Source organism: Aphelocoma coerulescens, chromosome 3 (assembly GCF_041296385.1).
Source record: "Aphelocoma coerulescens isolate FSJ_1873_10779 chromosome 3, UR_Acoe_1.0, whole genome shotgun sequence".
NCBI lineage: Eukaryota > Metazoa > Chordata > Aves > Passeriformes > Corvidae > Aphelocoma > Aphelocoma coerulescens.
The window spans coordinates 104,960,199-104,985,310 of NC_091016.1; the positions used below are offsets into that span (position 1 = coordinate 104,960,199).

The 25,112-nt window shown below is 41.2% G+C and overlaps 1 protein-coding gene across 2 annotated transcripts in view; it reads left to right on the plus strand.

The window, feature by feature from the left end:
* The window catches only part of ERICH1 (glutamate rich 1), a 97,233-nt gene extending 72,761 nt beyond the window's left edge, over positions 1-24,472 (plus strand). Inside the window, exons 6-7 of one of the 2 annotated variants that reach the window (XR_011150024.1) lie at positions 21,445-21,533; positions 23,545-24,472. The gene's annotated coding sequence lies outside the window, so the exon portion shown is untranslated. Of the gene's footprint in view, positions 1-4,437; positions 4,582-21,444; positions 21,534-23,544 lie in introns of those variants that run through there. The other variant, XR_011150023.1, reaches the window with a different exon arrangement.
* Positions 24,473-25,112: the final 640 nt, after the last annotated feature.

A 25,112-nucleotide genomic window follows, 5' to 3' on the forward strand; every position in this document is an offset into this window, starting at 1 on the left:
GCAATGCACAAAAGAACATAGCAGAAAGATCTAGTTTAAAAGCAAAAGAAATGGACATTACTCATAGTTTAAATTAGGCAATGTACTAAAAATGGCAGGGGTTCCATATTTGACATCCTATTTGCAGTCAAAAAGATTTCATACATCACAATTTTAATACCTGGTCACTTTTCTGCACTGCTTCTCTAAAAGAAATTGTGCTTGATCTCCTTACACCTTTTCAAGTTTATTTGAGCAGTGGTATAACAATGTGGCTGAGATTCAAAAACTGAAAAATTTAAATTAATATCCACTAGTGAACACTGTTTTTCATTTCACTATACATGGCTCCTTCAACATAGCAATGAAACATTTATCCCTTTAGTTTTTCATGCTAAACTTATAAATGGCAAAGGAGATGGCCTTGAATTTTTGCTTCTTCAGCATCATTCAGTTTAATGAATGTGCTGCATCGTGTGGAATTTCTGAAACATGGAAGAGTTTTTGAAGTGGATTTTGCATCAGAATACTTCTGGCTAAACTGTACACACACACTATTATTAGCATATTTCAAACTTCCATGAAGACAGAACTTTAAAATTTTGGACTCAAAGAGTAGGAAGAATTTAAGGATCAACTGGAATGTAACATGCATGTGTCTTCATAGGTTAACTTTCTAGTTTACATAATTGAACAATGCACAGTAAGTAAGGAGCAGCAGCACAGTGGGAGAGAAATCAGGCTCTGAGAGGCAGTGGTCCCTTACCAGCATGTACAAGGAAGACCACAGAGGCTGAAGTCATTTAAAGCATCTGTAGTAGTGAATAAGCTGGTCACTTGTATGCAAGGATATGAGTTCAAAGCCATTATCTCTATATATAGGTACATGTTTTATTCTTAAAATTGCCTGTAAGACCTTAATTTTTCTCTTTTGTGGAAATGTAATATGGGAATCAATCTCTAGTGTTACAGATTTTTACTGCTTTGTAATTGGTGCAATATTTTATGTAGTGCTTTACAATCATGTAGAGTTATAAATTCCTTAATGTGTTTTCTATGACAGCTGGCTTTTCTCTCCTGCACCAGTGTAGGGAGTTACTACTCAATAGGCTGAATGTCTGAAATGACATCTGGGGGGGAAAAAAACTTTAAAAAAAAAAAAAAAAGAAAAGAAAACCACCAACAACAAAAGCAAACCAAAAAACCACAAACAAATGGCAGCATGAAGGCAGAAGATTTTTAAGCTGTCTTTCACCAAAGAAAACTTATTTCACCCAGTAATACCATGTATATCATAAAACCATTCCACAGACATAGAGTGGAAAGAGCTGTGTGTTATGCATGTACAATATGCTACACATTGGGCATAAAAAGAGAGAGGTAGTGGAAAAGATGGCACTCTGTATGATTGGGAAAACGTATTATATTTAATATTTAGGGAAACCTCAGGTTATAGCTATGCAGGTTTTGCAGTTAATTGTTTCAGCCCTGGATGGCTCGCTCCTAAGGAGGCCTGTATTGCACATGTTTATGCAGCTAATTAAGTTTCACTCTTTACTGCTTTATTCTCTGCAGTGCATCTGAGTAAATTTTGTTTTAAACCGTTAGATGTATGCAGGACTAAGGGGACGGGGAACATATGTATTAAAAAAAAGCAGAAATTTAGATGCTGTATGTGTTTACTATCTCTAAGAATCTGGGAAAAAACTATATATTCTATGATTATTTGAAACTGCATATGCACCATAGTCAGTGAAGGTCAAATATATAGCTTTAATAAGGATGTTCTCCAAGTTGAATGCTTAACTTTATAGAATTAATAGTATGTAGTCATTTTAATGAGCTCCATACTCTGGTAAAGTGTATAAGCAAGTTGTAGTTCTCTTTTATATTCTTACTGCAAGGCTGCATCCTGTTTTAGGATACATAATGGGCAAAAAAGAAGTGTCATCTAAGATTGAAGAGGAGTACACAAAAACAGAAGGAATGAATCTTTGGTTCAATACTTACTTTTCTTTTGCATCAACTCCAGGCAGCTATAGGTTGTATCAAGTAGAGGCTGCCTTCTTCACTTTCAAGATCTTTGCCAGTCTTCTCCATCCCTCATTCAGTGCACAGATGATTCCTCCATCCCTTTCAGCCTCTGGTATTTACTTCCATCACCCATTTGCCATACTTGCAGATTTCACAACTCTACAGTGCAATCTTTGCTTTGTCTTCCCTTCCTTCTTTAAAGCTCTCTTTTGCTGTGATCCTTGCCAGAACCTTGGCCACAGCCTGGTCAGTATGGTGCTAGGACAACTGCCTACTGTGGTGACCAGTGTTGCCTTATTGTCTGTGTCCTCCCACATCAATCTCTCTGTTTTCACCCCTGTTTTCTCCTTTCCTAAATGAGTAGCAGTTTGATGCAGGATTTGCCTTTCTGCACAGCACCAGTACAGCCAGTTGCTATCACATCTGAGATGACAGTGTGCTCGGGAAGTGTAATAGGCCTATCCACAATGGAGAACATGCTTGAATATGTGGGCAAGGCTGCTCATAGTTTAAAGTGGTGTCATAATTTTACATTGCACATGTGATCAGTTTGGAGGCAATGTTCTTCTGCAGCTGGCTAAGGAGAGCTTGGAGGCATGCAGTGTGGGATTTGTTTCTCCTGACTTCAGATGTCTGCACTATAGCTTTTACCATCTGAGCTGCCAATCCTAAAGAACTTTCTAATCCCTGGGATTAAATAGCCTGATATAACTGACTGCTGCTAGATATCTATTTTAGAATTGGAACAGTGGTACCAATGGAATAATTTAGGGCTATATGTTGATTGGTATGGAAGCATAAATAGGCAAGTCATGAAAACATCTGCACTGCAGACATCTGGATCTTGTTAAAAAAAAAAAAAAAAAGAAAGAGAAAAGGAATGAAAAAAGGTCGTTTACTGCATCTGAGAAAAGGACAGGAATGTGCGTGTTGCATGACCAAAACATCACTTGCTCCTGATGCTGGTCTGGCAGTGGCAAGCTCTTTCAGGTTGCACAGGGCTGCGACCCCCTCTCCTTGATGTTTTCATGGCTTCTTTTGTGAAGCTACTGCTTGGGAGTGGTAAAAAGGAAAAGGAGAAAAAGAGTAAGGAGCTGTTGTAAAGCTGTGCCTGGAATTCACCCAGCATAAACTGAGGAGGTGCTTCTCCTGTTCTTCTTGTTCCCTTCATGTGATCATGCACAAAGCAGCCTCTACCATTTCCCAGGTGGACTCAGTAAAAGCTTGCTATGTGATTCATTCCTCCTCCCAGTGACAATAATACAGTGGAAGTGACCATAAATGTGCAAAGGAATAAATGTGCTAGGGATACCGCATTGATCAGCCATTACCTGGATTCTACAGAAGGAATCAATACCAAATATGTTTTTCTTCAGAATCACAGGTGTAATCACTGAATTCTGTAAACATGATAGCTGTTTGATCTCTGTCTGGGATGTGGGAGCTTAAAATGAAGGTCATGTTCAAATCTGATTGGAATTCAGGGAAAGCTGTTTGGCTTATTACCATGACTATAGTGCTGGATTCTATTTACATTGGTAAACAGTTTAAAATACTTGACATGTTATTCAATTAAATCTGTGATTGCACACTGACAGACCAAAGTTCATTGATTTTTCCAACCACATTAAACTAAGTACATGGCACAGTGTTTCATTTAGCCTGTCTGCTTAACCCTTTCACCTTAATTCAATTACACAGAATAAAATTAATGTGTAAAATATTAAATAACTCTAAATTTCTAAATTAGAAAGCATTGCAAGAATATATTCATCTCCATGGCTTCTGACATATATTTATTACTGTGTGATTTACAATCTGCTATGGATCACATTGTTATCCAGATGGCAAAAATCAGTCAGAACATTTTTTCTCTTTACTCATTCAGTAAATTGATAGATTAATGGAAGGTAAGACTGAAAAGGACATGAGATTATCTTCTCTGACCCCATCTAGATGCCTGGTCATAAATTTTCCCTTTACTTCAGGGTAAAGACCAGTCTGACAAAAGCACAATTTGTGTTTTTTTCTAAATTAGCAAGTCGTGTTCAGAGACAGGCCAGCTTGATTTAAAGACGTCAAGGAATGAAGACTTAGCCCCTTCTTTAGTCATTTATTCCAGTACTCAATCACTTTCATGCTTAGAATCATGTGCCTTATTTTAAATTTGAATTTGTCTAGATTTAACTTTCAGCCATTAGTTCTTGGTGTGCTTTTCTTCACTACATTAAGTAGTCCCTCACTAGCCACTATTTTCTGTCTGTGAAAGTTTTTGAACACTGTAATTGAGCTACAAGGCAACCTTCTTTTTGACACCCTAAGTATTATCTCTTTAAACTATTTGATTTAAGGCATTTTCTATAGCCTCCATCTTGGTTTTGTGGCTCTCTCATGCATTATCTCCATTTTTTTCCCACCCTTTAGGAACCAAGTCTGCTGGAACTGGACATAGAAACTTAGCATTCATTTAAAATCTCAACAGTGCCAACTTTTGTACTCACTGTTTCATTGGTTTTGGATCAACTTCTTGCCATAGGATTGTATAGGAGGTCCATGTTGAATTATTTTTAATAGTAGACAAGTACTCTTGAAATTTATTGCTTTCAGGATTTAGTCATTGGTTCCATACTTAATGTTGGTAAATGTCGGTCTTTCTATTTGGCCGAATTAACTTCAGGTTTTTTTACTATGTCTAGATCAGTAAATTATGGATCCTTCTGTGTGCCTGTACTGCTTCCATTAGTATTGACTATCTGCTAATCTTGGTGACATCTGCAAATTTTACCAGCAATGATTACGTTTTCTTCCAGATTATTGGTAAAAATGCTGAACATGTCAAGTTCTAGTATTAATCTTTATGGGATTCAAAGAGAAATAACATTATTCAGTCATGATTCCCTGTTTGTACCTTCTTTTTGGAGACAAAAAACTAAAATTATCTAGTGGATTTCTACTGTATTTGACATGTATTTATTGTATTATATGCTCTTTTTGTTTTGATCAGAAAGTCATGTGGCACTGGGTATAATAGTTGTCAACAAGTGTTTCTTCAGTTTTCTACAAAAACAAGCTTTAATGTTTTTCAGATGAGGATAAGAATCCAAACTAAAGACACTGTACAAAAGACCCTCTAAAATTGTGTTTTAAAATATGTTTAGGGGGAAGCAGAACAATTGAAAAGTATTCAAAGTAAATAGGCCTTCAAATTTATCTTAGGTGTTTCAATTTGTTGCTCTGCAGGGAATGATTTGCATTAGTTAAGAATGATTGTTGTGTAAGATTCTTTATTTTTAAACATCAAGGGAAAATTCATATTTTTTTCTTTTCCTGCAAGATGTGATCCATAGTTTTAGTTACAAAGGTGTCTATTGTTTGTATTATCTGTTGTGTTGCGTTTCTTCCATCTGGTAGTTGAAGAAAGATCCCTGCAACAAGTTCATTAACTGGTGATGAATAAAACAGGTTTGAGATGTGGAAGTTTGCTTGCGAAGTCGCCTTCACAGTTTTATAGTGGGATATGTAAATTTTCAGTTTCTTACAGAACCGGTTCTCTGAGCAGATTTCTAGGCTGCAGCTGTCAGCATCAGCATGAGGTATCTAAACCCTAAGATAAGATCAATCTAAGGATTCATCAGAAATATTAATTGAACTGTGGCTGTATAAGCCCCTTCAGACAAACAACACAGAGCCTTCAGCTCCGAGGATCTGGCTCACTGCTAATACAGAACATTTTGCAGGATTCCAAAGGTTTCCTTAACTCTCCTCTGCACTGGAAGTCTTGGGGGAAAAAAGGCATTGTTTCTGTCAAAATGTCCTGGTGCTATCCTTTCTATCAGTCTGATTCCTTTATGCATAAGCAAAAAACATCGAAGTTCAATATCAAGTCAAAAACAGTTCAGGTGTCCTTGTCAGGCTACCTGAAGCACAAAGACTTTGCTGACAGTTGTGTTTCTAAAAGTCTGCTCTCCATCTACTTTTTCCCTAATTTGCAAGGCCTTGCAAAGTGAAAAGTGGTCTCAAATCAACCTTGCAGGTACCACAGAGTGAGAATTTGAACATGGGCAGATCCTAGGAAGCAGCTGGCAACAGTGGCTTACTGAAGTGGTGTGAACAGGAGGGAAGGAGACACAAGTGTAGCTTTTTCCTTGTAGGTTGCAATGGTGACCCAAAGACCTGTTCTGCTCTGTGCTTGACAGCGTTCTTGTGGGTAACCTGAGACTTGCATTTTCAAATGAGAGCAGTGGAAAACTTGGGAGATAAGTCACAAAGATGAGATGACATTGAGCAAGTATTTCCAAGAGGATCATTAGTCTTTTGAATAGCAACTATGGGAGCGCTCTGTCAACCTTGGTGCAGCTCCAGTTGTCCAAGGCTGATCATAGGAATCACTGGTGTCCTGCAATCATTGTTGCTTTGTACAGCAGTCTCTTGAATAGTATTTAGCATGAAGCTAACCAAAGAGAAAAGTCTAAAATTATACAAAAACCATTAAACTATCTTTTAGAAGTCCAAACTAGGCCAGTCTTTGCCACTTTTTTCTTGCTGAGCCCATAAATTGTCATTCTTTGTGAGTAGCCAGATGTTGTGGTTCAACCACATTCAGCTCCTACTCACCACACAGCCACTCACTCTCCCCAATAGCAGGACAGGGGAGAGAATCAAAAGAGCAAAAGTGACAGTTTAAGGACAGTTTAATAGGTAAAGCAAAAGCCACGTGCACAAGGAAAACAAAAGAATAAATTCATTACTTATCACAGGCAGACACGTGTTCAGCCATCCCCAGGGAAGCAGGGCTCCCTCACATGTAATAGTGACAAACGCCATCACTCCAGATGTCCTCTCCTTCCCCCAGCTTTACATACTGAGCATGACCCCATATGGTATTGGATATCCCCTGGATTAGTTGGGGTCAGCTGTCCCCTCCCAACTCTCTTTGCACCTCTAACCACCTCACTGGTGGGATGAGGTGAGGAACAGAAAAGGCCTTGATTGTTGGAGCAGTGCTCAGCAATAGTGAAAACATCCCCATATTACTGTAGTGGGTTGACCCCAGCTGGATTCCAGACACCCACCAAAGCCTGTCTCTGCCTCCCCTCTGCAGCTGGACAGGGGAGAGAAAATACAAGGGGTTTGTGAGTTAAGGACCAGGAGAGATTGCTCATCAAATACCATCACAGGCAAGAGACTCAGCTTGGGGATATTAAATGAATTTATTACTAAACAAATCAGCAGGATAATGAAAAGTAAAATAAATCTTAAAAACACTTTCCCCCAGCCCTCTCTCCTTCCCAGCTCTGCCTCCTCCCCTAGCAGTGCAAGGAGATGGGAATGGGGCTTATGGTGGCAGGTTATTTCTGCCACTGCTCAGGGAGAGGACTCCTTCCCTGCTCCAGTGTGGGGTCCCTCCCAGAGGAGACAGTTCTCTGTGAACTTCTCCAGCATGAGTCCATCCCACAGGCAACAATCCTCCCCAAACTGCTGCAGTGTGGGTCACTCTGCTACAGGATGCAGTTCCTCAGGAACAGGTTGCTCCAGTGTGGGTCCCCCACGGGGTCACAAGTCCCTCCAGCAAACCTGCTCCAGTGTGGGCTCCTCTCTCCACAGGTCTGCAGGTCCCTGCCAGGAGCCTGCTCCAGCATGGGCCTCCCACGGGATCACAGCCTCCTCTCAGGCATCCACCTGCTCCAGTATGGGTCTCCTTCATGGGCTGCAGGTGGATGTGGATCTCTGCATCCCTGTGATCCTCCATGGGCTGCAGGGACACAGCTGCCTCACCATGGGCTGCAGAGGAATTCCAGCTCTGGTGCCTGGAGGACCTCCTCCCCTCCTTCTGCACTGACCTTGGTGTCTGCAGAGCTGTCCCTCTCACATGTTTTCACTCTGCTCTTCTCTGGTTGTAATTGCAGATGTGCTACAGATGTAACTTTTTTTTGCCTTCTTAACTATGTTTTCACAGAGGTGTTACTGTCATTTGTGATTGGCTCTGCCTTGGCTGGCAGTGGGTGCATCTTGGAGCTGTGTGGCATTGGCGCTGCTGGACATGGAGGAAGCTTCTTGCATCTTCTCACAGAAGCCCCTGCTCTAGCCCCTGCACTACTGAAACCTGGCCACTCAAACCCAATACAATTATCAACCCTGTTTTCAGCACAAATCCAAAACAGCCCTACAGGAGCTACTGGGAATTAACCCTACCCCAGTCAAAACCAGCACTCCAGGATGCCACCTGAAAACCCTGGCCAATCAAAGCATTCTACTGGCAGTTGTTGTTCTTTCTCTTCTTTGGGTTCAAATCTGAGACCATGGACCTGAATATTATCTCAGTGCATGGAATGGTGTGCTGGCAGTGCATTATGCCCTACAGCATTATTCATCCCCCTTCCCAATCCAGCAGCCTGTGCTTTTGAACAAGAGTCATTACAACGGGGCATGCTGTGCTCTGGGATGCCCTAAGGCAGCAGAAATGCCTGCAATCCAGCTCAGTTCAAGAGTATTGTGCACTAGGATATTAACTGTAAAACTGGCAATATTGCTTTGGTGCAGAGGCTTCCTCCAGGCACCCACAAGACAGATGGCTTTATCAGTACACAGCCATTCACCTCTGCATTGCAATTGGGAAGAAGTACAAGCAAATTTCCAACTATCTTTGCTAAGCAATTTTACAGCTGTCTATCTGAAATTAAAGCACCCTCTCTTGGTTGTGCTTTGCATTTTTATAGTGACTAGCAATCTTCTTTCTACAGTGCTGCATTCAGCCTTCCACTGGGTTTCTGATGCTCACAAAAATATGTGACACTAAGTTAATGAAGATGAGTGCTTCAGGCTGTAGGGAACCGAGTAAAGGAGAAATCTGTGTAATCTGTATAATTGGACACTTCTATAGACAGTATAAAAAACAAATCATCTCTAGCAGGGAAAGGCTTTTGTGTACAAGTTCATAGGAGTGTATTGATCTGCACCTCGTGGAAGGTCTTTGTAGAGCCTATACAAGGCAGCTTCTCACCCACAGCCCATCAGTCCCATTCCTCCTGAACTGAATTGCACAGGTCTTTGGATAGGTATGATCCAAGGACTGAAGCAGTGGGTTTCTCGGTGACTGAGTGTCTGTCCCACTCAAATCAGTGGGAATCCATTAACACATCTCTTAAGTTGGAGTGATTTTCCATCAGACTCAAAACTGGTCAGAAGTAAATTTTAAGATGAAGCAATCAGGGCATGTGTACCCCTTGGCAATTGTAATACCTGTGCTCCAGTTTTCAAATAAAGTCCAGCTTCCTGTATGTGAGAGGTAAGAGTGAAACATCCTTAAAGAGTAGTACCACCTCTCCATTAGGGAAAAGCAGAGGGAGAGCTGAGATTTCTATAAGCTGTGAAGTGGGAGGAGTTTACAGTCAGCTCTGAAAGCAACTTCCAGGTGGGAGAGTGCCATTGCAGTTCTTAGCTCATGGAGAAGCTCTGCACTGAAAGCAGTCTCTGCATTCAAAGTGGAGAAGTCAATGTCTGATAATAAGTAAAGATCTTGTTGACAATGCTGTGATGCAGGAAAGAGGTAAAAAAACTCAAAGGATTTTTTTTTTACCTTTGTATATTAGTGCAGTGAATCAGCATTCATTTCCTGCCTTGAAGAAGGTATATGGGAAGATGGAAGAAGCCCTCCGTCTAACAGAGAAGAGAAAATCCCAACAGCTTGTGTTTTGACCCCTTGATTTATCTGGGAAGACTATGAAAGTCTTGGTAAAAACACAGGACTCCATACAGAGGAAGGAGAGAAGCAGGGAGGAAGAGTAGGAGGACACATAAAATTTGAAGAGGCCTGTTTGCTGATTCTTCATAAAGAAACTTTTCTTACTTTTCTTTGTACCCTTTTTGCCCTTTCCTGCAACTTTTCTAAGTCTACTTCATCCTTTCAAAGATGAGAGAACAAAAACTGCCCATGTTATTAAAAATCCTGGTTCACCGCACATTTTTTGAAGTGTGCTCTGGTTTGTTTTCTAGGGCTTTTCAAATAATTTTGTTGCTTTTTGGACCCCTTACTGGGTATGGAGCTGACATCTTCATGGTTTGTTTTTTAATTCATTAACAGACCTTACCAGTTTACATAAGTATGTCCACCATTTTGCAATATCCTACATGGAATTTCATCTGCCATTTTATCTCAAGTTGTCCATGATCACAGTGCTTTTCTGCAGCTTTGCACAGTCAGCTTTTGATTTTAATCCCTGTGATAACTGTAATGGAATCAGCAGTCTCTGTTCTCCCATTATTCATCACCTTTTCCAGGTCATTTAAGACTTTGCTGAGCAGCACAGATCCTGGCAAAAAGTCCCAAAGGATTGTGTTGGTGATTTCCTTCCAGTGGGAAAACTGTATTCCTACTTTTTTCTCCATATTTTTAAATTGCTTATTCATTCAAATGAATTCAATCTTAGCCCATGAGACTTCTTTTTTAAGGGCTTTCTTTTTCTCCATTTAATTGTAAAAATGCACCTTAATACACCTTGTCTGCTTATTTGCCAATTCCTCCAAAAAAAATGCCAGTAGGCTTGTGAAGTGTGTCTTCCTTTTACAGATGCTTAATGGAGTGCTTCCCAATATATTTTTCCACGTGTCTGCTCATTCTGTTCCTTGCAGTAGCTTCTACTGATTTGCTGAACAAGGACATCATGTTCACTCATCTGTAGTTCCTCAGATCACCCCTGGAATCCTTTGTAAAAATTAGTAATTTCCCCACCTTCCCATCCCCTGATACAGACAATTCCCAGGGAGAGGTTACACACTGCTGCTTGCAGTGGTGTTATTTCATCCTTCAGTTGGTTTAGAGCTCTTAGGTGAATTCCATCTGGTCTGAGTGAGCTGTTAGCGTTGTGCCCTGGGAAATGTGATCTCTGAAGAGAGAACTCCATGCTAAGTCCAGTGGATCATACTTAAATGCAAATGCTCACTGCTCTGACCCCCATTTTGTTTTCCACTCCTAGGTAATTTGAATTCTGTTCTAGTAATTCCTGCTTGGCCTCACAGTCAGACATCTGCAACATTAGAATCAAGACCAACTAATGAAAAAATAAATGTTATAGAAATGGTGTTCTTTGGATTAATGTATTTGTCATGCTTTATTTCATATTTATTGCATAGATTTTTTTACCCCCTTTTTAAGTTCATGGAAGAATCTTGCAGTGTTCAGCTAGAGAGTTCACAACATAAGACATGTACCTTTACTAGGATTATGCCTAAAAATAGACTACCAATAGTGTTAAATACTCACAGCTATGCTGGTACAATGCCATGCCAGAAGTAATAGATGTCTCTTGAAGGGATTAGAACATTTAAATAGGAAGACAGACAGTAAGGAATGGGAACCATGTGCAATCAGCAATATGAAGAAAATTGCAAGGAACTGAAACAAGGGAACATACCAGAAAGCATGGAAGAACAAAAATTCAGCTAGCAAGGTTCCCACTAAAGCTATGTAATTTAATTAAAAGCTTTGAAGGATTTTCTGTCATACTTGGAAAGCTCAAGTAATTTGTATCTTCTTATATTTTAGTTTGAAGTCTTACAAGGGAATTTACAGACCTTTTGTGGTTTTGGTGGACTAATTCACTAGCCTGCATAGTTGCATTGGAGGCACACAGCATTCTGCAAAATACATTGAGGATGAATCAAAGCATTTACAGTTTCTAAATCAGAAACCACTTTTGGATGTTACATTTCCACTAAATGTAAGAAAATTTCCTAGGAGACCACTGTGGAAGACTTTAGAACCCCTGGATGTTTAGACACATTTTCTAATTCTGGAATGGTAAATGTCAGTAAAATTTTACATTTTAATAATAGCTCTATGTGCCAGTTTGAGACAAATTTGGTGGAAAATATCCTCTGGTAGAAGGCAGGTTACAACCATCCCTGCCCCCCACCAGGTTTGGGAAAAAAAAAAAAATTCCTTGGAGGAAAGCAAATAGGAAGAGAAACCTGGGAAGATTTCAGAGTCCTTCTGTAGGTGTGTCTCTTCCCTCTTTGGAGCTGGAGTTTGTTGTGGGGGGCCCCCCCTTCCGGGCAGGTGTCAGGTCTCCCAGTGAGGTTCTGATGTTCTGGTGTTCTAAACAGTTCCAGACGAGAAGAAGAAGAAGCCAAAGTCCCAGGGGAGCAAAGGAGTTTAACTCTCCATCTCTCTCCTGAGAAGACAGAGCCGAAAGCTCCCTGAAAAGCAGCAAAGGGTGCTTCCTCTGCTCTTGCTACCGCAGAGGCACACAGAGAGAGATAGCAGTGACCTTGGAGCTCAAAATGGCTTTGAAAAGTTCATCTGGCTTTTTTTTTTTTTCCTCTCGCACCCAGTTTTAAAGACACAGAAAGGCACAAAATTCATGTCTGGGCATAGAGTGGTGATAGGGGATACACATAAAGTATACACATAAAGTCACCCCAAAGACACTCTACATTCATTTTAACTGTGATCACATGTAGGACAAGTTCCAGCCCCTCCAAAAAGAAGATTGTACAGGGTTGTTTAGAAGGTGGAACAGGTGCTTTTGTAGAATTCATGACGCACAATTTATAAAGCCATATGGAATATAGTAACTTAGACATTTTGACTGTCTGAAAATTTTGTTTGAAAGGAACAGAGAGGGACCAATGAAATGACTGGCTGAAGTGGTGTACTTCTGTTGCATATCAGTGCTTTAGAATCAATCAGAACCAAAATTGTGGTCATGCTTTGAATGTATGTGTCATCTTACCATCCTTTTCTATTCCAGAGTCCTGGTACCCTAGATATCCCCACTGCAGCTATAATTTCACACTGTGGCTGTGCTCTGAAACAAATGAAACATGTCCCTAAGTTACAGAAAAGCACAGCATGCTGTATGTTAGGGTGGTTCACACACATAAAATATGGTAGTTCTTTGCAAGCCATCCAGTCATGCACAGGCATTGTAGGAGATCTCACAGCCTCCTACCCTCATCTGCCATACCCAAATTCTTGCACTTCTGGAATTACATGTCAGAAGGCTGCTTCATAAGCTGTCTCACTTGTGTGACCCTTGGAGACTTGGTGTGTGTGTAATGGGGCTGCAATGTGGGAGATACACGAGGAGAAAGAACCCTGTCAAATAGTTGGTTGCATATGCATCTGCTCATGGGCACAGTTTTACTCATGAGAAAATTTCTAGCAGCAATACAGCACTTTTGGGAATTATCTGTCTAGCTTTTTACAAACAAATTCAAATTCCAAAGGCTCTGAGCTGTGTGTGTATGTGCAGTGGGCAGGTTACAATGGTTACACAGGTCGGTATCTATGTGCTGTGTATCAAGATGCAGAAGATACCTGGGGTGCTGTGATGAAACCTTGCATGATTTGGAACCTCCTGCAGATGGAATGAGGGATGCCCATGAGAACATGGAGTATGACAGTCCAGATTTTAGTCTCGTCAGCCATAGAAGCAGCAAAGGACACAACATGAAGAGTTCTCAGCACAGATTGTAATAAAATTTCTCATACTAGCTCTCACAGTAAAAAACACCCACTGAGGATGGCCAGCCAGGAGCACATGTTCAGCCTGGCATGGGAGCCACTGTCTGGTGGGTGTCTTGATGTAGACTTTGGGGAGTAGAGCAGAATGAGAGAACATGCCTTGCTCCTTAACAAGCTTGCCCCTCTTTGCTCCTAAACAGACGGGAAATTGCAGACTGTTCACAGGAAAGAGCCTAATGCCTTGTTTCTGTGCAAAATAGCTGCCATTGTGTGTCAGTCCTTTAGAGCAACAAATAATCTACTGTCATGAATTAATAACAGCTAAATGGTACACAGTCAGAGGAGTGCATGTGCTCTTAAGTAATGATGTGTCTTGTAACTTATGTATCCAGATACATCTACAGGAGTGCCATAGGCTTCCCACGTCAGATCGGCAGTGCCTTGGTAGCTGAGAAATGGCTTCATGTAAAGGATGATCCCCCACCTTCTTCTCAAGCTGTCAGGACTGCACTGCATGTCCTTCAGTGCTCTACCTTGCTTACAGAGTGCATGCTCTGAATACTGGGACATGGCAGGACAGGGCATTGCAGTTGTGAGCAAAAGGAAACTGTTAACAACTGTTTCCAGGGTTGACTGGGACTCTGGACCTCTGCTGGAAGTCTGTCCACTGCCTGCCAGATATGAGCCGTACCAGCATAATGGCTATAGGTGAGTCTGTCCAGCAGTATGCACCCAGATGACTCTCAGGTCAGTGGCCAAGTGTTCAGCTTCTCTCATAGCGTGTTTTTCTGGTTGACCTCTAAACCCACCACAAAAGCAGCAAGGCATAAAGTTGTTGCTCCAAAAAGATGGTTGTAATTCTGCTGTGCATTTTAAACTGGACCAACTCTCCAGGACTGTGTATTAAGTGAGATAACAGGGAGGTGCCTGTGATTCAATGTCTTGCACAGCAGAGGCAGGCAAGTTTCTCCCTGCCCATACCTGCTAGAACAGTTTTCTGTTGCAGTCTGGCCTACAGATTCTGCAAAATTGTACAATGCATTAAGATGGACCCAAACATTAGAGTACCCAGTAGTTGGCTTGACTTTTGAAAAGGTGCTAGCTTCCATTAAGGTCTTCAGACCTCAAGATCCCATATCTCTCTGTTAATGCCTATTGTTTCTATTCCTGGGTTTGGATTGGGTTGTTTTGAGTTTGTTTTTTTTTTTTCATTTTGGTTTTCAGTTGGGAAAGGAATAAATACATCTATACTATTACACATCTGAGCTAGAGAAAAGATGACAGCAACTTTGCTTATCCAGCTGATGGCTCGTGGATCAGTAGCTGTGAGTTCTGTAGGGCAGTGACTGTGCTGGGACACTGGAGTTCGTCTCCCCAGAGATGCTGTAGTTGTGTGTCAGGTCAGATAGTAACTGTTTATGCAAAGCCTTTAATTCAGTCCTTCTCATGTGTTGGCTTTTCTATGGCCACTTAATGTCACTAGTGTTGCTTTCCCTCTATGGAGACCTCTACTAAGTGAGGGGAGATGAAGCATGGCTATTGACCACATCCAGACGCTGGGGAGTGAGGCAAAAATCAGTGTTCAAGGAAATTCTCACTACTTATCAGTATCTGAGAGGAAGGGTTTCATGATGCTCCTTTTGTGAGGTTAAACACAGCTTCTTGTAATATATGCTTTTAATTTGCTTTGGTCATCTTAAAAGCCATTCTTCATGACAACTTCATTTTGAATTGTCCCACTGTATTCATTGGGGTGCAGTTTGTACCAACTCACTGTACTATTGTCACTTCTTGCCCTGATTGTAACATAAACATTTGAAATAGGTAAATTAGAAGGGGAATTTAGAGCAACTAGTTCTAAGGCAGGCATCTGTGTGAGCTGCAGTTAGGTGAGAGAGATCCAGCCCTACTTGACAGAACTGGGTTCCAGGTAAGCTCTGGAGAAGTAACTTTGTGCTTTGCCAGCGACAGTAATGCTTACCAACCTTTGCTTAGGAAATACTTCTGAATTTCTTCCCCCCTGTAGTTTCTAACACATACAAATTGCCCTATTTTTTTGACAAAATTTGCTTTCATGAAAGAATTTCTCCTTTCTCCATAGCCATAATGAACTTGATTTTTTACTATCATTTTGCTATTACATTTTTGTCAGTTTCTATTCTTTTGTCACTCAATGGTGTCAAATTACTGTGGGCAGGCAGACTGCAAACACAGGAGTGACTGCTTGGCAGTGGAGCTGTGGGAAGTGCAGGAGTCAAGGAACTCAGCAGGAAATAAATGAATAGTTTAAGCTACTTCAATGGTAACTCCATAAGCCTCAGCAACACAAATCTCTTGCTGCTGTGTATCTGTAACCTTAGATGACTTTGAGGACTGAACTCTGCAGTCTATGCCTTAGCTCATCTACACAGCATTGCAGTTTTCTTTTATTGATGGCATTTCCTACTTCTGTCATCACCATATTCCAATACATCTCCTTAATTTTGTGCTCTGCGAAGATACTACTGTGTAATGCAACAATACCACTAACATAGTTCCTGTTCCTTGCCTCCTTTATCATCTTAAAATTCATTTACCACATTCACATCTCTTTTTACATTGTGTTTTGCTGCGATGCCTACAAAAATTTGGAAACAGTCTGACTGTAAGTGAGCTTACAGAGAGAACATTGCCTCGCATACCAACCTATACATTCTCTTTGTTTCCCTGTGCTCCCTCAACTGGTGGCAACCAGCTGCCTCCCCACAGATTGTAGGCTCTTTGGTGCAGGACTGTCTCTTCCTTTTATAAGCTGACAGTGCCCAGTGCTGTTACCTCAGCAGAGCTGGTAGTTTAGTTACCATTGTTTAAGCAAAATTACTTTTAGCTTAGCTCTAATTTTTGAGTAATGCACTTAATGACTTGAAAGGACATGCTCTCAGATCTAATAACTGTTAAAGTCAAAAAGTCCAGGATTAGTCATACAGTTATGTGTTGAGGAAGATTCGGTGGTTTTTTTTTTCTTTATATGGTTTATTTTATTGATTTGCCTGCAGTGACAGCACTTTATGTTTACTCCTATCCTGCACAAAGGGGCATACTGGAAGCTGTGGGTAGGTTCAGAATTCTGCCCCATATTCCTTTAGCCTGGACTCTTTAAGGATGATGAATTTTGGAAAGTACTTCTTTAGTTAAATATCTGGATTGTTTTCAAATCATGACTTCCAAATGTCATATTGTTCACCAGGTATAGAATGAAAATGGTATATGCCTTATGGGAAATCCTCTTTTAAAATTCTGTCCCTGTATCAGCGTAGAGAGCCTTGAGTAAATCAAGCTTAATGGCCCTCAAAGCCAGCAGAGAGTCTTGCTTTAAACCAGTTTATTGTTCAGAAATGTGACTGCACCTAGGCAGTGTCCTGCAGTGTTCTGCCTGCAATCTGTACCCGTCAGGTAGGAGCAATGACTGTGAGACATCAGCCCCAACCCCCTGAGCGTGTGGTGGGGCACAAGAAACTGATGCTCATCAATATGCACATGTTCCACCTGCCTGAGGTGCCTTGGGGCTGCCAAGAGTCTCCTATCTGCAGGTGTGCAGCTGCCTTCCCCTGGCAGTGAGATCTGCTCACCCCAGCCACCCATGGGGGACAGCATTGTCCCCTCCTTGGTGTCACATTCTTGCTCTCACATTGTCAGTCTGATGACCTTGTCCCAGCAAAGCCAGTAATGTGACTGTGGCGGCTTCCCTTAGGAATCAAGTGCAGCAGCAGGAGAACCACCTGCCTTGCCCCCACTTTTCCCACTGTTTTTGGGGCCCAGGCCATACCCGTGTGCGGGGTGTGGCAGTCGGTGCACACAGCAGCCCCGGCCAGCACACACAGCTCAGCAATATCAGCGTCACCAGCAGGAACCACCACCAGCCATTCGAGCAGCTCCCAGCGAGGCTGGTGTCCTTTCTGCAGGGGTGACCTGGCTGTACTGGAGGGGAGGCCTGAGGGGGCTGCTCACCTGGGCACCTCCATGACCTCTTCCTGTGGTTTAACTCATGCACCTGAGCTTGCCTCACTCCTCCCTTCCTCTGCTGCAGGATGGCTAAATATTTTTTCAGAAATAGATGTAAAAAAATTAAAGCAATGAGGGGAAAACAAAGCAGAAGTAGATGTAGGTAATGAGCTCCTGTGTGTGAGGGAGTTAGGACCTGCTAGCATCTAGAGTCTCAAGTGCCATAGGCCATTGCTATTCCAGATTCCACAAGGGTCTCCAATGGCAAGAACTGATGAGCAGAAGAAAGCAGTATGGGATCCTCTCCTGAAGAGAAATTTCTGGTGCCAAAGCTGGGATAGAGGGAAGTGTTGATGTAGCGGCCCTTTTGTCGGGATAAAAATAAATATGCTAGGATGTGTGTGGGAAAATGAGCTGGAAAAATGGGATGGTAAATAAGAATCATTGTATGGAACACAGGAAACAAGAAAAACTGGGAAGTTGAGCCTGATTTTAAGATAAAACATTTTTAGGGATCTGAAAGAGGATTCTTATGATGAGGGAATCATATAATAGTTAAAGCAGGGAAAGACCTCTAAGATCATAAAGTCCAGCTGTCAAGAGAAGCAGCTGCCTGTGAAAGAGAACCTAACAAAGTCTAGGGCACACAGAGAAAGTGACAAGTCCATGAATGATTACTGTCTAAATATTTGAGGCATTTGTCTGAGGGTGGTCAACAGCACAGGCTTCAAAATCTGCCAAAAGAGCAGGGACCAGAGCCCCATGTGCTGTGCTTTCCCTGTGCTGAGCTGATGTGGGTGATGCTGTCATGAGAGTCCCTGCTCCACACTCTGGAGAGGCAGGGACATGATCACTGGCAGCACAGAAAGCTTTTTGGGGAGTGCCAGTCAAGAAGGGCCTTTTAAGAGTGTGAAAAGAATTTATTTCTGTTGTTTGATTCCTGCTCCTTCTGGAGAAGCAGCCCTTGCTGGTCCCAAAGGCACTGGATTACAGCAAAGGAACTTGTAACTTCATTATTGATTTCTCTTCCTAATGGAAATAGAGCACAAGGTGGTGAATATTGACAGCTGAGTTCAAAGTATCCCTTGTCTTTAATATTGGGGAGGATGTCAGCATATCACTTGCATTCTTAGCTGCTTGATGCCTCCATCAAGCAGTGAAGGCATTAGTTGATGAATGAAGTGAGCAGTCTGCACAGCACGTGGGATCCCTGTGTTTGTGGCAAGAGAGACCTTTGTGGCTTGCTGTCCGGTCCCCAGCCCAGGAGGGGCACATTCATCTCTGTGTCCTGGCAGTCAGGACTCAATTCTCAGAGGCCTGGACTTCCAAAGGAATAGCGGCAACCCCTTGTTTGATCAAAGTTCTCCTGAAACAGCCTGGGACAGTTATTCTTTCAGAGTCCTTGTGTTACGGTGGGGAGGCTGTAACACGCCTATATCAAACCAGGAGTCCCGTGGGAAAGAAATATATATAGACGGATTCTTGCTAGATGTTTCAGAGATGTTTATTTCCCCAGCCGCATGGCCGGGGCTCTGCCGAGGGACTCTCACAGTCTGGGCTGAGGGTCCCTCCCGTGCAGGGGAACACAAAACAATGGGGAACGAGGCTGACCAGGGACAGGGAAACCCCGTGTCTCCCCTCAGGGCTACATGGCGGGGGGAGGAGACCCCGACATCCTTGGGCATGTAATTCAGATTTTGGTAGCACCTGCAATTACAGAAAATATTCTACAATTCAGCTGTGTTGTGCATGGCCAAGAGATCCTTTTTAAAGACAGCTGTGTCAGCCAAAGCATATTCTTTCCTTTCCGTTTTATTTTCCACACAAAGAAACTTGTTTGGAAAGCTCTCCCTTTCTGAATACCATGTCACTGGAATCTCACTGCCCTTCTCCGAATGGAAAGAGTAACACACAAAATGGCAGAAATTTTGCAGCTCCTGAAACTCTGATAATTCAGTAAGGAGGTTTTTCTTTGAATGTAGGCAAGGCTGGAAATTTAAAGGAAAATCTCAGTGCTCTGTGTATTTACAGAAAAAGGCTGACTCTGCAGCATTATCCTTGTCCAGCTCTGGGCAGCAAGCACAGGGCCTCTCCTGATTGTTTGGGAAAGCCGGCATGGGGCATACAGTAAGAAACAAGAAAAAAGCCTTTGACTTTTGATACTATAGGTTTTTATCCCAAATGCATTTAGGCAGGTACTGATAGGCTTACTGTTAACTTCAGTCAGCTCCCAATTTTATGTTTATTGCTTCCTGTTAATACAGTAGTTCCTATAGCTAAGGGACACAGCACGAAAGGTTTAGCGCAGGGTCACTGTGAAAATTGCATAATATAAAAAAAAAAACAACAGACTGGCAGGTTCCCAGTCTCTTGCTTTTAGTGCCCAGAGAAGCTGTGGAAATATTCAAAGCCAAGTAGGATGGGGCTTGGAGAAACCTGGTCTAGTGGAAGGTGTCCCTGCCTGTGGCAGGAACTAGATAACCTTCAAAGGTCCTTTCCAACCTGAACTATGATTCGATGATGATGATTTAGATTGATGCTATGGGCTCACTGTATAGATAACTCAAGTTATCTTTTTTTTTTGAATGAGACATGGCTCTGTTGGTGCCAGTGGGGTTGGTGTGCTAAAATACGGTGCAGTGAAAGGAAAATGAGAACTGCCCATTGTGTGCTATGTAAGCCAGAGCCTCAAAATAAAACAGAAGCATTCCTTTGTGGAACATTAATTAGGCATCTGCTGAAAGGCAGATGAATTATGAGAATCCTTGACAAGTGGTATTATTGTGGAATACCTGTGAAATACCTGTGGAATTCCTGGAATTGAGTATTTCTCCAAGTAGAATCATGTTTCTGCTCTTTTACAGCAGGAATATTTCTCAGAGATCTTTAAGCTGCCATAGCACAGGCTATACGGATGCAAGTCAACCCTGATCTCTGGAACACTTGTCATGAAAACTGGTGTGGGCTCAATGTGCACATTGGTGCTATCCTGACTTACAACACCTGAAGATTCTTACCCTGCATGTTTAGAAGTAGCACTGCAACTGGAGTCAAATTCTGCCTTGCTATCTATGTGCAACGTTGCAGATATTGAAAATGGAAAAAAAAGGGCTCTCTTAGCACAGTCTGTCAATGGACACAACTGAAAGTTGGAGAAATTAATTTTGTAGATTATATTTTACCACCATTTCTCACACAGTGTGCTATATGACTGCAGGAATAGAACTGAATTCAAGCTCACTACAGTGAAAAGAGATCACACTTAACAGAAAGTAGTTATAACAGTAAGTTTCAGGTTAGGTGGTTTTAGTTTTAAAGAACTAGTAGTAGAAAAATGCAAAAGACTGTGCATAATGCTGAGTAAAAGGGAATGCTATAAGAAAAGAAAGCACTTACTTTTAAATGTGCCTCCAAATAGCCCTGTTATATTAGCACATCCTTTCAACTTGGGTCATGGTTGCATTAAGCTTCCTACCCAGTCAGGTCATCCTGTGGGTATAAATATATGCTTTAAGTTATATAAACACCGTCCAATCCTATTTGCATTGTCACTCTGTGACACAAAATGCTATTATGACCTCCTTTTCCTATGTCCAGTACTATCTATAAAGCAGGCTTAGGTCCTTTTCTTATTAAGGAGGTCAGCTCTCTTAATGAGCTTTAAGCATTCCCAGAGAGTTTTCCAATATTGCAAGACATACCTGGCCCCAGGCAGGACAGTCCCAGCCCTGCCAACACCGAAGTGGTGCAGACAGACCCCATGTGACAGGTTATGCAACGGAGCGGGGCTTTATGTACCCTGGGACCTCGAGCATGGAAAGGGCTCGAGGGAAAAGAGCATCAGGTGAGCGAGAAATGTGTGCATATTGTATTTCTTGGGATGCTTTTGGCACTGTAGCAAACTGCATTAGGCTTCATCTTATGTTTCATTAAGAGGTCAACTTGTAAAACATCCCTGGGGGTTAGTAATGTTTTGTGTGTTTTAGAATTGTAGGGGCTGAAATTCTACGAAGATTCAGAAATCATGGTTATTCCTCTCCGGAGAATGACACCTGGGTATATAAGGTTGCTGCAGGTATGATTTTTTTTTCCTGCTTTTAATTAATCTTAAAAATAACCTGTATTTCTCTTGATCAGGTTGATTTTATTTCAAATTATTGCATGGAAAACCCAAGGGAACACTGGTTTCTTGTGGGTTAACTCACATAACAAATAATTAATCCTCTGCTGAAAAGCAAATGAATTGTGACATTTCTTGATAATTGGTATCATGCTGGAATTCCAAATCGAGAATATTTGGAAGGAGTTAATTCTTCTGCAGTGCTTAAACAGAAACTGCTTCTCTATAATTTTCTCTTGCAATGGCTTTGTGTGTTTGGGGCAGTGGGAAAATGCTAATAAAAAGAAGGATACAACTCAGCTGACCCATCAGTAAAACACTTCAGCCAGCTTCTGTGGCCATGATAAGGAAACCTCAATCAGTACTGACCTCTGGAACACTGGAAAATCAGACTATCAGTCATTATATGAAGAAAACAAATAAAAGCATGTATAGAAAATGTTTCAAATCATCTGAATAATTGAGACTAAAGCATCTATAAATATATATACATATATATACACCAAAGTAAAACATCTTCCTTATTGTATTCCATATTTTGATATTTACAGAGTATCCATCCTTTCTCTGGAAAATGTCACAGCTCTTAGCACTGTGATCTGCATCCAGAATTATTGACTGAAGTAGCTGAGAGGGGATAGTTGAGCAGTTGAGAGGCTGAGCTAAAGATGCTGGGTTTCAATCCTAGCCATGGATTTCTTTCACACCTCCCTGCATATCTTTTGATATCACCTTACATAGTAATTCTGTTTGGGATTTCTTTCGTCTTTATTTATTTTGCGGCTGAAGTAGCCACAGTCAGACACATTTATCAAGGTCAGAGCACTCAGCTCTAATACTTTAAAACTCAATAAAAAACCTAGAATCTGGAAGTGAAAAAGAGGCTCCTTGGAATCTGTTGCTCCTGTCAATGATGCCATGCTTTTCATCCATGGATTGCAAGGGAAAGCATAAAAAAAAAAAAATCATTATTTGAGGTCTAGTAATTATTTAACTTAAAGAAACCAAATGCAGCAACTAGAAAGACACATGCTGTGTTTTAACTCAAAGTGCCAATATGTATAGGAATTTTTGTTTTGCTCTCTAGGGACTCCATGCAACCGTGTCTCTGCCTCTTGGTCAGTGTATCATATGGACAAGGGAAGCAACAGTAACTTAATTTCTTTTCTGATTGTTATTCACATAGTAAATAAGTAATTCTTATCTTTACTTTGCTTGGCATTTCCTGCTTCTTCATTGGACTTGACAAAGTGACTGTGTTAAAACTTGTCTGCTTGGTCTAGTACTACCTGTGGACATCATAAAGGATGTTAGTGATCCCTTCTAGCCTTGCTTTCCTGAATTAATATCTAACATTTAAGGGAGCATCCTGTGTTAGTAGGTAATCTGTAGGAAGGAAGAGATCTTTGTTCTTTACAGAATAAGAAAGTTCTTTCTCCTTTATGCCTAAGCCTCCACTCTTGATTCAGCTCTTCCTCTCAGGTAGCCAGAGGGAACCCCATTAAAGTCACCAAAATCAACGAGTAGCAATTGAAAGTCTTATCAGAAATGTGTTCTATCTTTTACAAACTGATAAAAAGGGGGGCCTTCCGAAACGTGCAATAGATTGTGTGAAATGTTCTTCAGAGCAGAGTCATACCCTGTTAAATGGCACGGAGAAGAAAAAGATGCTTTGTAGGTTCCAAAGACCTTCTTTTGTGTTGCACTGAGCTGAATCAGCTTGTAACTTGCCCTCTTTCTCCCTTAGACTCAAGCTGCAGCAAAGATCGTTATCAACCCTTCAGATGCAGCGCTGCAGCGGGCAGCATTGCTCCTGGGAATGTTTGGGATCAGCATATCCAGCTACAGCACACACCAGCTAACTCAAACAAAGAGATTCCCCTTGACCACTTAAGCTGTGTTAGGATGTGACCCAAGAAGTCCAGGCTTATGTCAATACTGCTGATGCGTGGCTTTTCTGCTTCAGTTACCAGTGAGGAGGCAATGAGACACTGCAGCCGTGATTTCTACATGCAAAGTTAAATAGATGGAAGAATTGCAGACTTCAAGAAAGAAAAAAATAACTGCTCTCAGAACCATCGGATTTCCAAATGAGACAAACTTTCTGTAAATATTATGGACTTCTTTTGTTATCCAGTGTATACATAGACATCTAAAGGTATAAAATACAGTTACATTGAGAGTAGCTGTAAACAGACCAATGTGGGTGCTGGGCTCTGGGAGTGTCACTGTGTTGCAGCTTTTGCAAATTACTCCAATGCAAAGACTGGTTTTGCAAAGAGGAAGTTAGAAGCAATATATTCCTCGTGACAAGGGTTAGAACAAATGAAATTAATCTCCCATAGACTCTTTGCAGTGTACATTTGGGTATTACAGAATCTGGGCACTCTAGCTTTTTCTATTGAATCTTAAACATTTCTTGATGCCTTTTGAGTAGCAATGTTTGTGTATTGTAACACAAGCTTGTAGCCTTCTGTCACAGCAGAGATGTCCACAGGCTACACCAGCCATATGGTGTTGAGAAGGGCCTGTGGCTTCAGACCAGAGAACTTCATAGCTGTGCAGAAACTCTCTGTTCTAGAAAGTATCAGTAAAAATATTGGGTTGGGTTCCATTGCAGAGTTCAATATGTGGCTGTATTCTTCTGCAAAGTCAACTCATTCCATAATATACATTCTGATTAAAATAGAAATAGAGTTTGACCTTTTCCCCCTACTTCTCCCTTGTTTTCTTCTCATTTGGTGCAATAGCTTATTCAGGAATGTTCTCTTACTATTGGTTTGCATTTTTCCAACTGTTTCTTATCTTTTATGTAAACATGGCTTTGTAGGCTCTTCTGTGCATATGTTAGCATTTAAAATCCTTTGTTCTTGGTTACTAAATACAAATATTATTTTGGGGTCTTTTTCAGTGTTTAAAATTATTTCGTCTGTCAACAGTGTTTATATTCAACCACTAAGGGGCATCCTACACAGCTGAATATTTTGAACCCTTCAGCTTGCTCATTCCAACATGACAAACCACAAATTGAATCAGGCTGAAATTTTTACTTTTTTTTTTTTGAATTGTTCTTGTCCCTGTTTGCCTTTTTCTCATCCTCTCTAAGAAATGTCTCTCCTCACCCCACAACTCTTGTTAAATTGAAGATTATGAGAAAATCAGTATCTACAAGGTAATTTTTTTTCAGTGTGCCAGGTCATATATTACCTTCATTTTATATGGATTTCTGTTTATATTTTTTAAAAAATAATATAATGAAATATTCCATCTTTTGCATCCAACTACAAGAAATGAAACAAAATACTTGAACTCATTGACAAAAGTAAGAATGACACCTCTGGAAAGCATTCAGTCACAGACACTGAAGTTATATAGTGTGATCCCCATCACCACCCTCAGTATACCATAAATACGACCTTTTAATCTATTATAGGATTTTTGGCTGCTGCATTTTTGTTAACTGATTTCCTTCTCCCATTCAACATGAATGTAAGACCATTAACATGTGCAGTAACACCATTTTAACAAGATATA